We start from the raw sequence: 12,643 nt of genomic DNA, 5'->3' as shown, positions 1-12,643 counted from the left end.
GAATATAATATTGCATAGGACAGGTGCTTGTTAAATGCTGTGGAAAGGTATTAGAGTTTTGGTATTTGGTACATCCAACATCCTTATATTAACATTAATAGTATTGGCGTATGTACACTGTACTAAGAGAGAAAAAAAAAAAATTGTTTCTGATTAATCGGTCAAAAGACCGATTACCGATTAATCGGCAAAGTGGCCGATTAGGCCGATTACCGATTACTTACCGATTAATCGGTGCAACCCTAATATATTATATAAAACTCTGCCCTAATGTCCCTCCCACTTTTGAAATCCAAATGACGCCCCTGATTGTAACAACGTATCTTGTTACACCCACGACTGGGTGCCGGTGCAAATCTTCTCATTTAACACCGAGAAATTAATCAAGGCACTAGGGAACTCGGAAAAATCCAGGTTAGAGTGCTGGCCGTGGGGATTGAACCAATGACCTTCGACGTACAAAGCCATGTCTGTCAGTCGAGCCAATAAAGGTAAAGGTATAGTTGGGGGATACGCTGTAGCAGCGCGTAGCCTCGGTGCTCATCTCCGTAGCATTGGCCCTTGAGCCTGTGGTGGGAGGGGGCCCATTACCCCGGGACACAGGGCCAGTTTGACATCCGGGTTACCACAGTTTCCCCAGGTTTCCCCAGGTAGTCATTTATCAACCAGCCCGAGAGGGAGGATGATCAGCTGGGTGAGCTGCACGCCGACTGCCGGGCTGGGATTTGAACCAGGCCCCGCGTAGAAGAAGGCATGCTGACCACTAGACCACGGAGGCGTATTGGAGCTCAATCTCAAGTGAACCCACTCACAATGGCACACAATTTTTTCTGGTAAATTTTGTGCTTTGAATGAATTGCTAACCATGTCTGTCGAAAAGCAGCAGAGATTATTTTTCACCCCTTCCGCCCTAACCTTCTCAGTAATAATAATAAAAAAAGTGACAAAATCATAGCCTTGAGGCAGTAATATTCAGCCCCAGCATAAAAAAATTATACTGCTGCCCTGTGAAAGGCATCTCTTAACTCCGATGAAGTAGGTGGTGACTGTGGTGGAGCAGCTTCATTGTCATCCCTTGCAGTGGCTGGTGTCATTGGACCAGCAGATGATGAAACAGTGGCTGGTGTCATTTGGCCAGCAGATGATGAAGCAGTCCAGCAGATGATGAAGATGATGAAGCAGTGGCTGGTGTAGCAGATGATGAAGCAGTGGCTGGTGTCATAGGGCCAGCAGATGATGAAGCAGTGGCAGGTGTCATTGGGCCAGCAGATGATGAAGCAGTGGCTGGTTTCATAGGGCTAGCAGATGTTGAGGCAGTGACTGTTGCCGGAGCAGCTGATGGTATCTTTTCCACAAGTAATGAACAATGTGCTGGGATGGTCTCTAGCAATACAGCAGCGGGGCTGAAAAAAAGCGTCATATATTAGTCATGATTAATGCATGTAACTTAACCCCTTAACTGCGGATTTCCAGCAAGAAAACGTCACCAAACTACATAAATGGAACAAATAGTGGCTGCTACAATTCATTGAAGAAAATGTAGTCCTACACCTTGGGAGGGGATATCCAGCATACCAATACCACATGGGAAACACTCCGCTATCCACCGCAGAGGCAGAGAAAGACCTGGGACTATTATGTAACCAGGCTAGCAGTGGAAGCCAAATCCATGCCAATCGTAGCGGATGGGTTAAATAGGTACGTAGTTGAAGAAAAAGGGTCTTAATGGTGAAATGTTACTTATTAACAGAAATATTCTACTATTTGTTATTGGTTGTAAAATAATTGACTGATAAAGTGTGTATCTACAAAGAATATGAATTTAAGAGTGATTAATATATTGTTTTAATGAGAATATAAACGTTTTTGCCAAAAACATACAGGCCAGTCAATATTTCACTGCTGCTTGACTGCTGCTGCTGCTGTCCTATCCCTAACACATCATCAACTGTGTCAGTGCTGAGTGGCTCTGGTACCCCTTCAAATACATGAGACGAGCAGCCTATGATGTCATACACCAGTTTATCTACCACAGTTAATGTCATAGTTATATAGGCAGGCGCCTGCGTATCTGTGGCGCCACACGTGTGGGGCACTCAGGTGCTGGGAGAAATGTCATTGTCATGAAGGGGCAGGGGTAAACCAGTGTATGCTGTGAGGCCTTGGTGTGGAAGTTCCCTGTCTGAACTGTGCAGCTAATCCCCCATACAGTGAGGGCCTTTTTTACTCCCTCAGGGGTTGTGCAGCTGAGAGAGTGGTGTACATGAGTGTGAATGTGTGAGTGAGTGTGTGCCTGTCTTGGCTACCACCCTTCATTGGGGGAAGATAGCCAAGGTATTTAGATAGATTGATAGTCATTGACAGATGAACATTAAAAAAATTTCTGTATCAAATAATTATGCAGTTCACTGCTATGAACTTATTAACTTTAAGCTGAAATAAAGGCGTTGTGGCCAGTATAGCTGCATTCTGTGAGCACATAAAAAACTAACTAATACAAGTTTTACATATCAAGACATAACAACTAAAAAAATTACCAGTCTGCCGCTGCTCATTCTTGCACTTGGCAATGCGAGGCTTTGATTTTTGTTGTACGTTGTACCAACGCCTCTCACAGTCATCCTGCGTACGGGGTCCACTCCCAGGGAAGGCACTGTCAGGGTATAAATGTGAAGCAAGTTTCTTAATCGTTTCACTATGGCATGCTGTTTATTTCCCATACCTTCTCCAATAACATGTAATACATGCTGTGATGGAAAGCTAAATCAGTACCGGTATTTTATTTACATGCATCATAAGACATTAACTTTTTAGTTGTTATGAACATGGCCAAAAATACTACTTTTCATTACCTACTTTTCTAAAATGCTTTTCTCTAAGTAGGATGATATTACACAATACAGCTATACAAAAAAATTCAAAGCATTAATCTTAATTTCATTCTTTTGAGTACTTCTAACCTAACATTATATCACCAGAAACTGTTTGACCAATGCTATTAAAATAATATTGTAATCTTACTTTACCATTCTCATCAAATCTACCTATTCCGATATAGTCTTAACATAAAATACTTGTAAAAGTGTTGAGAGTCTGGCATGCCCAACCCCCCCCCAAAAAAAAATCTAAAAAAAGAATAAATAAAATAACAGGTAAATATGACGACTTATACTAATCCCCTTTCCACCCTAACAAACTTGGGGACCTACCATGTTAAGTTAGGACGTGGTAAATGGGACAGGTGTAGCAGGTGTTGTTTTAGTTATTTTAGTTTGTTGAGGGATTGTGGGTTTCATCAGAAATTGTCATGATGATGCTATTCACGTGGAGCAGTAGGAAAAAGTATGTTCTGTTTGGAAACTCTGTGGTTGCGTTTGTATACAAAAATACCCATTTGACGAGGTTAGGTGAGTTTGCAAGTTACTTGAATCATGAACATGTGAATATGTAACAAAAAAAAAAAAAAAAAAAGCATTAACCTTAATTTCATTATCTTGAGTACATTCCAATCTAACATTATATCACCATAATCTGTTTGACCAATGCTATAAATATACTATTTTAATCTTACTTTACCATTCTCACGAAACCTACCTATTCCCATATAGTCTTGACATAAAGTACTTGTAAAAATGTCCATAGTCTGGCATGCCTAGCATCCCCCCCCCAAAAAAAAAAAAAAAAAATAATAAACAAATGAAAATAAATTAAGAATAAAAAAAAGGTCAAATATGCCTTAACTATCTATACCAACCCCCTCTTCCCCCCCAACAAACTTGGCATGTTAAGTTAGGATGTGTTCGGTAGGACGGGGCAGGTTTGGCATGGTTAGGTTTAACTATGTTAGGTTGTTGAGGGAGAGGGGGTTGTGGCAGAAATGGTCATAATGAAACTATTCAGATACAGAATGAAAAGGTATGTTCTGTTTGGAAGGTCAGTGGTTGTGTTATTATGCAAAAAATACCCACTTGATTTGGTTAGGTTAGTTTGTAAGCTAACTGAAGCATGACTATGTGATTACCAACCTTGTTACAGCTTCTGCCACTTCAGTCCACGCTCTCTTCTTATCCTCAGGGGTGATGCTCTTCCCATAACACCCTCTGATTATACGTATTTTTTCATGAATTTGATGTAAGAAGACCGTTTCATCTGGCGACCAATTAAACTTACTCCTTTTCTGCGCTGGTTCTCCGGCCCGTAGATCATTGGGGCAGATGACGTGGTTATGGTGCGGTAATTTCAGCAGAGCAAGTTGTGACGCAGGAGGGGAGATATGTCGGATGTTTACGTTTTGCACGGAGGCGTCCTTAGCAACGAGCCCGCCATAAAGAAGATAATAGTAGCCAGGATTTGCTAATACTTACACTCAAAGTTGACGAGGATAGCTGTTACTCTTAATAAATTGAGACTATTAACTTTGATAGTAACTTTAAGAGTAAAAGTTAATAGCCCTCGAGGATACGGGCCCAGGAGTCTTGGGAATGGAGAGGATGTGTCGCACTCGGCTCCCTTTCCGCAACAGGCGGTAGCTGAGAGCGAGAAGACGTTCAAAGCAGACGTTTAACGTATATTAGTATTACGATTATGAATGTGTGTGTGTGTGTGTGTGTGTGTGTGTGTGTGTGTGTGTGTGTAGTTGAGAGCTCAGTGGCACCGAGTGACCGAGCTATTTCCCCTTTGGTTTTGTTTTGAGTTAATGGTAGGATATAAGATGTGCTCTGGTGAAAAAAGTAAGGTGTTAATGATGGGTTCATAAAATTGTGTGTAGATTGCGAATTCAAACTGTCAACTGAAAGCGAGGGAGGGGTGTTTGTAGCGGGAGACAGGAAGAAGAGGAATACGAGATTGGGATGGCTCTGGCAGAGAGAGAGAGAGAGAGCACGAAAGTCGTAAGTGTGCCTCCTCTCCTTGCCTCTCAAATTTACTTGATTTTAGGTGTAAGGTGCGGTCAAAGTGATTGGAGGACTATATAAGTGACTATATAAGTGAACTTGTCTGGTGACAGTGGTGAGTATGTAATAAGATTCTGTATTATGTCGGGGAGAGTGGCAGGCGACGCGAGACGCGTATGGGACCTGTAAGGTCGACCTTTGCCGCTATAATAATTGAGTGGCTGCGTGCGACAAGGGGCCAAGCGCCAACCACCGTCAAATTGAGTTAATAGTGTACTTAGCTCTATAATTTTCCCTTCTTCTTAGAAACAACAGTAATATGATCGTAGCTCTGCTGTGCGTGCAGCAAACGTTGATTAATCGTAGTAGTGTGTAGCTCATCAACCATGTCATTGCCATCACCGTCTCATTCAGTAAATATCACACGTTTGCAGAGGCAGTTGCTGATAATCGTGGTTAATTCTAACACAAAACATTAGTATACACTACTTATTGTTACCCCAAAATTATCATCATATACATGAAAGTTTCTTTAACTGGCCAACACTTCACTGCCGGCAAACATGGCGCGAGGCGGTTATTGTGGGGGTGGGGAGGGAGCCCTGGCAGGGCGGAGGAGTGGGAGGAGGACGGGACGAAGCACCAACTCGTCGTGTGTCGGGCACTCATCAATTTGTTTTGTTTGTTTAGTTTTCTTCAATTTTAAATGTGTTGTAGTTGGGAATATGCATTAGGGTTTTCGTTTGTTAATGATGAATGCAGCGGCGCTAGAAAAAAAGTGTCACCCGTCCTTCCAGTGCAAATTATCAATGAATATTAGAAGAAGAAGAAGAAGAAGAAGAACATAAGAACATAAGAACGCAGGAGTCTGCAAGAGGCCGGTAGGCCTGTACGAGGCAGCTCCTTTGACCCTAAGCTCCCGTGTATCTAACCCCACCTAATATCGCTGTCCATGAATTTATCTAGTCTATTTTTGAATGTGACAATTGTATTGGCACTCACCACATGACTGCTAAGCCTATTCCACTCATCCACCACCCTATTAGTAAACCAATTTCTGCCTATGTCCCTGTTGAATCTGAATTTATCCAGTTTAAACCCGTTACTTCGTGTCCTACCCGGTTCTCTTACCAACAAAACCTTATGAATGTCTCCCTTATTAAAGCCCTTCATCCATTTATAAACCTCGATCATGTCTCCACGCACCCTTCGCCTTTCTAGAGAATGCAAGTTTAACTGTTTGAGTCTTTCCTCGTATGGCAAGTTTCTCAACCCCTGAATCATCTTAGTCATCCTCCTCTGCACCGATTCTAACATTTTGATATCCATTCTATAGTAGGGTGACCAGAACTGAACCGCATAGTCAAGATGAGGTCTAACTAATGCTAAATAAAGTTTGAGGAAGACTTCGGGGCTTCTGTTGCTTACGCTCCTTGAAATAAATCCGAGTACCCTATTAGCTCGATTTCTAGCTTGAATGCATTGTGCCCTTGGACGGAGATCAGAGTTCATTAAAACCCCTAAATTCCTCTCGCACCCTGACCTGCTTATGAGAGTGTCATTTAAGCAATAGTTATGTGAGGGGTTGTTCCTACCTACACTCAAAATACTGCACTTCCCTACATTGAACTCCATCTGATATTTATCCATGATCATATAATCTGTTGAGTTTACCTTGGAGAATACTAGCGTCCAGATCCGACTCAATTACTCTACCGATCTTGGTATCATCTGCAAATTTACTAACATCACTACTAATTCCTGTTTCTAAGTCATTGATATAAATAATAAACAGAAGAGGACCTAATACCGAACCTTGTGGGACCCCTCGTAACACATCCCCAGTCAGATCTTTTACCATTGATTTGCACTCTTTGCTTCCTATTGCTAAGCCACGCCTTGACCCAGTTCAAACTTTACCCTCTACTCCGTGAGCCTGTAATTTAAGCAACAGTCGTTGGTGAGGAACTTTGTCAAACCTTTACTAAAATCAAGATAGATTACATCATAATTTTCATCTCTGTCAACCGCCTCAAATACGTTATTGTAGAAGGACAAGAGATTGGTGAGGCATGACCTACCTTTTGTGAACCCATGCTGCGAGTCGTGAATTAAGCTATGTTTCTCTAAATGCTCCCGAATGTTCCTGGCTATTATGGACTCCAGCATCTTCCCTATAACCGATGTTAAGCTAATTGGGCGATAGTTTGAAGCAACTGACCTGTCCCCCTTTTAAAATCGGCGTCATTAGCTACTTTCCATAGGCTCGGCACATAGCCAGTATTTACCGACATCTTAAAGATGTCGGTTAGTGGGTCACTGATTATATCACCTAGCTCCTTTAATACCCTCGGAAATATCCCGTCAGGACCTGGCGAGAGAGAGAGAGAGAGAGAGAGAGAGAGAGAGAGAGAGAGAGAGAGAGAGAGGCAAGGTTACGTAGGTGAAGGAAGTCATGGTGGGAGGGAGGGAGGGGAGGACGAGAGGGTACAATGGGCGTGTCATAATAGGGCTGCATGTGACAAATACCTATGTATTACGCTAATACTCAATGTATTAATTATAAATTGTCACTGGCAGACTACATTCAACATCGTCACATTCAATTTTATCACATGCTAATATTCATTGATGACCACTCATTCCGAGAAAGCACAAATTCAGCCGAAGACCTTCCATTTCGGGCACGGACACCACCATGCTACTTTTGCGTCAGCCTAGACTTAATAAAAAGTCACGACCTTGACATCAGGTGCTCAGGGGCATTCAATCTACTACATCATCCAGTGTGTCAAGTGTCAACGTCTCAACTCCATTCTACGGCCAGTCTTGAGTTAGTGTGTCTGCCAACCTAACACGCTCATGGTGTCAATCAGCTTCAAATATCTATCAGCTCACTGTATCAAACTCATATTCTGTCAACCTCACAGTTTGTTAATTTCACGGTGTCAGTCAACCTCACATTGTCAACCTCATTGTGTCAATCAACCTCACAGTGTCTCAAACTTCACAGTGTCTGTCAACTTCATAATGTCAATCAACCTCACTTTGTCAACCTCAAAGCATCTTTCGACCTCACAGTGCCAATCAACCTTATAGTGGGTGTCTACTTCACAGTGCCAATCAACCTTACAGTGTCAACTTTAGTCTGTCAACCTCACAACGCCAATCAACCATACAGTGTCTTCCGACCTAACAGTGTCAATCAATCTTAGTGTCTTTTTACCTCACAGTGCTAATCAACCTTACAGTGTCCTTCGACCTTACAGTGTCTGTCAACCTCAGAGTGTCTTTCAACCTCACAGTATCTACAACTTCAGTGTTAACCTCATAGTAGGTTTCAGCCTGACAGTGTCAACATCAAAGCGTCTCTCACCTCAGTATCAACCTCACAGTGTCTGTCATCCACAAGGTATCATTCAGCCTCACAATTTGTCAACCTCACAGTGTCTGTCCACAAGTATCATTCAGCCTCACAGTTTGTCAACCTCACAGTGTCTCTCAACCTCAGAGTGAGTCAATCTCACAGTGTATATCAACCTCCACAGTGTCTGTCAACCTCAGTATCTGTCAACCTCAAAGTTTCAACCTCATATTGTCAACCGCAGTGTATCTGAACCCCACTGTGTCATTCAACGTAACACTGTCAACCTCAGATTATCAACCTCACTGTGCCTGTCAACCTCACATTTATCAAACCCTTTGTGTGTCTCAACCCCTAACAGTGTTAATCAGATCGTCAACCTCACTGTGTCTGTTAGCCTCAGTTTATGTCAACATCAGTGACGTTGAACCTCAGTGTCAATCTCATTGTCTGTCAACATCACAGTGTCATTCAGGGTCAGTGCCTATCAACTTCAGAGTGTCATTCAACCTCACAGTGTCTTAACCTCACTGTGTCAACCTCTGAGGGTCTCTCAATCTCAGTGTCTGTCAACCTCACAGTGTCTGTCAACCTCACAGTTTCATTCAACCACACAGTGTGTCAACCTTACTGTTTGTCAACCTGACAGTGTCTCTCAACCTCACTTTGTCTATCAACCTCACACACTGTGATCAATCTCACAGTGCCAATGAACCTCACAGTTTTTCAACTTTACAGTCCCAATCAACCTCACAGTGTCTCGACTTTTCAGTATTAACCTCACAGTGCCAACCATTCTCACAATGTCAATCTTACAGTGCCAATCAATCTCGGTGTCAATCTCCCAGTGTCTGTCAACATTACAGTGCCAATTAGCCTCACAGTCCGTCTGTCAACCACACAGTGCACGGCTGTCAACCTCACAGTCCGTCAATCAACATCACAGTCTATCTGCCAGTTTCACAGTAAATAGTGTACTATAAGGATGACCATCAAGAGAAACTTTTACGACGTGTATTTTTATGGTTGTTTGAAAAATACTTCACTTGTGAGGACACAACGAAAGCACTGCCAAAGAGTTTGAAATGTGGTGTTTGACCAGTAAGATTTATGACAATAGTAGGACTTATTGGGTATAATGATTTATTTTTTTATATTAGTAAAATTCATGAAAATGTGGTAATGGTAATTACCTAAGCATTCTAAAGGACTAGGAGAGAGAGAGAGACACACAGTAGAATGAAAATGAGTAGGTTACAATATAGTGAAATGAAAACAAATAAAAAAATAAATGAATAATGTGATAATGGTAAGTGCCTATGCATTCTGAGAGAGAGAGAGAGAGAGAGAGAGACGAGTGGGGAAGAAGTGTAGTGGAAGGTAACACAAGGAGGAGGCTGTCGTACGCCTGGCAGCGTTACGTCGTCGTCCCTACCGCGGATAGGGTGGCGCCTGCGGGGAGGACTAAAATTATTGTCATTCAATGAACATACGTACAGTGTTAATCTTTTACTTAAGAGTCTAAGACCTGTCCTAAATGAACTATTAAGAGATGCTGTCTATCAATTGATTGTTTTCCAAGGTAGTAATTACTGGGCCACGTAATGCTTTCAAAATCCGAAAATTGTTCCTGCTTAACACTGCATTATTCATCATTATATAACTCTTTTGTTATTCAACATTACGAAATCAATGTATATCAAGTAAAAGCCAAGAAAATGTAGTCTCTAACGGAGTATAACATAGTTGCATATACTCTGTCTAGGACACGAGACAGGTAAAGTAAAGCGATGGTGACCGACCGACGCACGCCGTGTCATTACCTTTACATGCAGTTTTCTCGTTTGTTTACTTTGGCGCTTGGCCCCTTGTCGCAGGCAGCGCCTCATATAACCACCTTTAATGACCGTTTTGTGGCTTGACAGTGGACAGGGTAGAGTGGCTGAGTGACTATTGTATGCTCAGCACTTGAACAATGGAGCTGCTGAGTTGAATAAGAGCAGGTGATCTATATTGAGAAACATTCGTTGACGACGTAGGCTCACGTGGCCGTAGTCTATTATATTATCCGTATAATATTTTCTGACCACAGATTCCAAATTTCTAAAAATTATGATTGATAGACTTCATTTTCTGTTTATGTAATACTTTTTTTCTATAGCGTGTGTCATTTCTTGAATTCACGCAGGCTTGGGATTGTGTCTTTCCATTCTTTACATATTTCCTCCTGGTCACAAAACGCCAGAAAACGCTTCACGTACGTACTTTATGTGGTGTAGGAAAGTCATTACTGACTCGGCTGATGCCGGATAATTCAGTTAATCAGGTAGGTAAATAATGAAATAATGATTAAGAATAATTACTGCAAGATACGTTAGGTGAAGAATCAGCAGCCAGTCTAATCTATAGCAATAAGTGACCCAGGTTTTCTCATGAGTTTGGAAGTGCTCACCTCAGTTCTAAGTGTCACTAAACCCTTGCCAGAAAAGCTGCAGGGGTCACAACAAGAACTGATGGGTGCTCATGGAAGTGTAGCTACACAGAGCTGCATAGATGCATTTCAGTTCTATCGTGATGGAAATAAGTTCAACCAACTTTTTGCCCAAGCTGAGGAAAGGTACGGAGATATCATCCAGAAGCCTTGAACAATCAGTGGTCATCATAAACATAATAAAGGCTAACCCTTCAACAGCAACTCCATAGGAGTACTATCGAAAACTATTTTCTCCCATTTTCGGACACTGCTATAGCACAACTTAGGAAAGGTTTGCATTTAAACACATTAGAGTTTTTGTTGGGAAATCTTGTTCCTCTTTTCAGTTGATAATGGCTTTGGTAAACTGAAGGCAGTTGAATTTTATGGAAATTTCTTGATGGAGATGCCGATCTCGTTGAAGATGACTATCTACGGGGGCAGAGTTATTGGGAGCGTCGTGAATCTCATGAGAGGTCAAAGCAAGTTCTTGAGACATTAGCATGTGCCAAAAAATTGGGCACACGTCCAAAATTTTCCACCCTATTGCAAATTTTTCAACCCGACCTGTTAGCACTTTCACCAATGAGCGATTATTAAGTGCCCTTAAATTGCTTAAAACATACCTTAGGAACGCAGTGAGTGACAGTCGTTTAAATGGACTGGCCTTACTCTGTCCATTGTGACACAAATCTTGATCATGAAGTCCTTGATGAATTTGCACGTAAGAACAGACGCCTAAATTTGAGAGGTAAACCAGTTACAATGTATTGTTGTTGACAGTAACGAATCTAATTCATCTAGTCAATTTTTATTTTGTATTCATAGAATACCTGACCCAGTTTCCATGTATCTTGTAAAAATATGTATTACAGCAGCAGCCTGTATAAACGAAGATTATACATGTTATATGAATATAACATTTTTTTCCTTGTGATATATTACTTTTTTATCAGAACATTTAGTTCTAGAGTAAGTACTGTTGTTTCGAGGGTAAATTTTTGCAGTCCAAATTACAAAAATGAACAAGATTTTAAAAGTAATGTTCGCTCAAGTAACATAAAATTAGTACTTCTAAGATTATTTAAATCTCCCAGATTTATGTTGTACTTGTATGCTGCCAATAAACTTCTAAAATGTACAATGTATGTATATGTATGTATCAATACATGTATGTATAAAAAATAACAAATTTACCCTTGCTATCTAACGAAATCCTTTTAATAATACTGGACGCAGAAAATTATATATATATATATATATATATATATATATATATATATATATATATATATATATATATATATATATATATATATATATATATATATATATATATATTATATATATATATATATATATATATATATATATATATATTCACAATTTTCTGGTACGCCGGTGTTTAACGTTATCTCAATGCTAGCACACTAGACGCATCACATTCCCCACACACAAGGCACACACAGTGTTTAACGTTATCTCAATGCCAGCACACTAGACGCATCACATTCCCACACACACACACACACAAGGCACACACAGTGTTTAACGTTATCTCAATGCTAGCACACTAGACGCATCATTCCCCACACACACAAGCACACACAGTGTTTAACGTTATCTCAATGCTAGCACACTAGACGCATCACATTCCCCACACACACACAAGCACATACAAAATACACAGGGCCACAGTGTTTAACATTATCTCAATGCCAGCACACTAGACATCATTTCCCCACACACACACACACACACACACCGAGGCACACAGTGTTTAACATTATCTCAGAGCCTAGCACTAGACACATCACATTCCCACACACACACACACACACAAGGCACACAGTGTTTAACGTTATCTCAATGCCTTTACTAGACACCTCCCCATTCCCCACACACACACACAAA

The 12,643-nt window shown here is 41.1% G+C and overlaps 1 long non-coding RNA gene across 1 annotated transcript; it reads right to left on the bottom strand.

Moving 5' to 3' along the window:
• Positions 1–1,304: 1,304 nt before the first annotated feature.
• Positions 1,305–4,478, bottom strand: LOC126994500 (uncharacterized). Its single transcript, XR_007749214.1, has 3 exons — positions 4,026–4,478; positions 2,538–2,653; positions 1,305–1,403 (listed from the first exon to the last, which is right to left on the bottom strand). It is a non-coding gene; the product is annotated as an uncharacterized LOC126994500 (long non-coding RNA).
• Positions 4,479–12,643: the final 8,165 nt, after the last annotated feature.

Source organism: Eriocheir sinensis, unplaced genomic scaffold (assembly GCF_024679095.1).
Source record: "Eriocheir sinensis breed Jianghai 21 unplaced genomic scaffold, ASM2467909v1 Scaffold806, whole genome shotgun sequence".
Lineage (NCBI taxonomy): Eukaryota > Metazoa > Arthropoda > Malacostraca > Decapoda > Varunidae > Eriocheir > Eriocheir sinensis.
The sequence above is the reverse complement of the archived record's forward strand: the minus strand, read 5'-3'. Positions and strand labels throughout refer to the sequence as shown.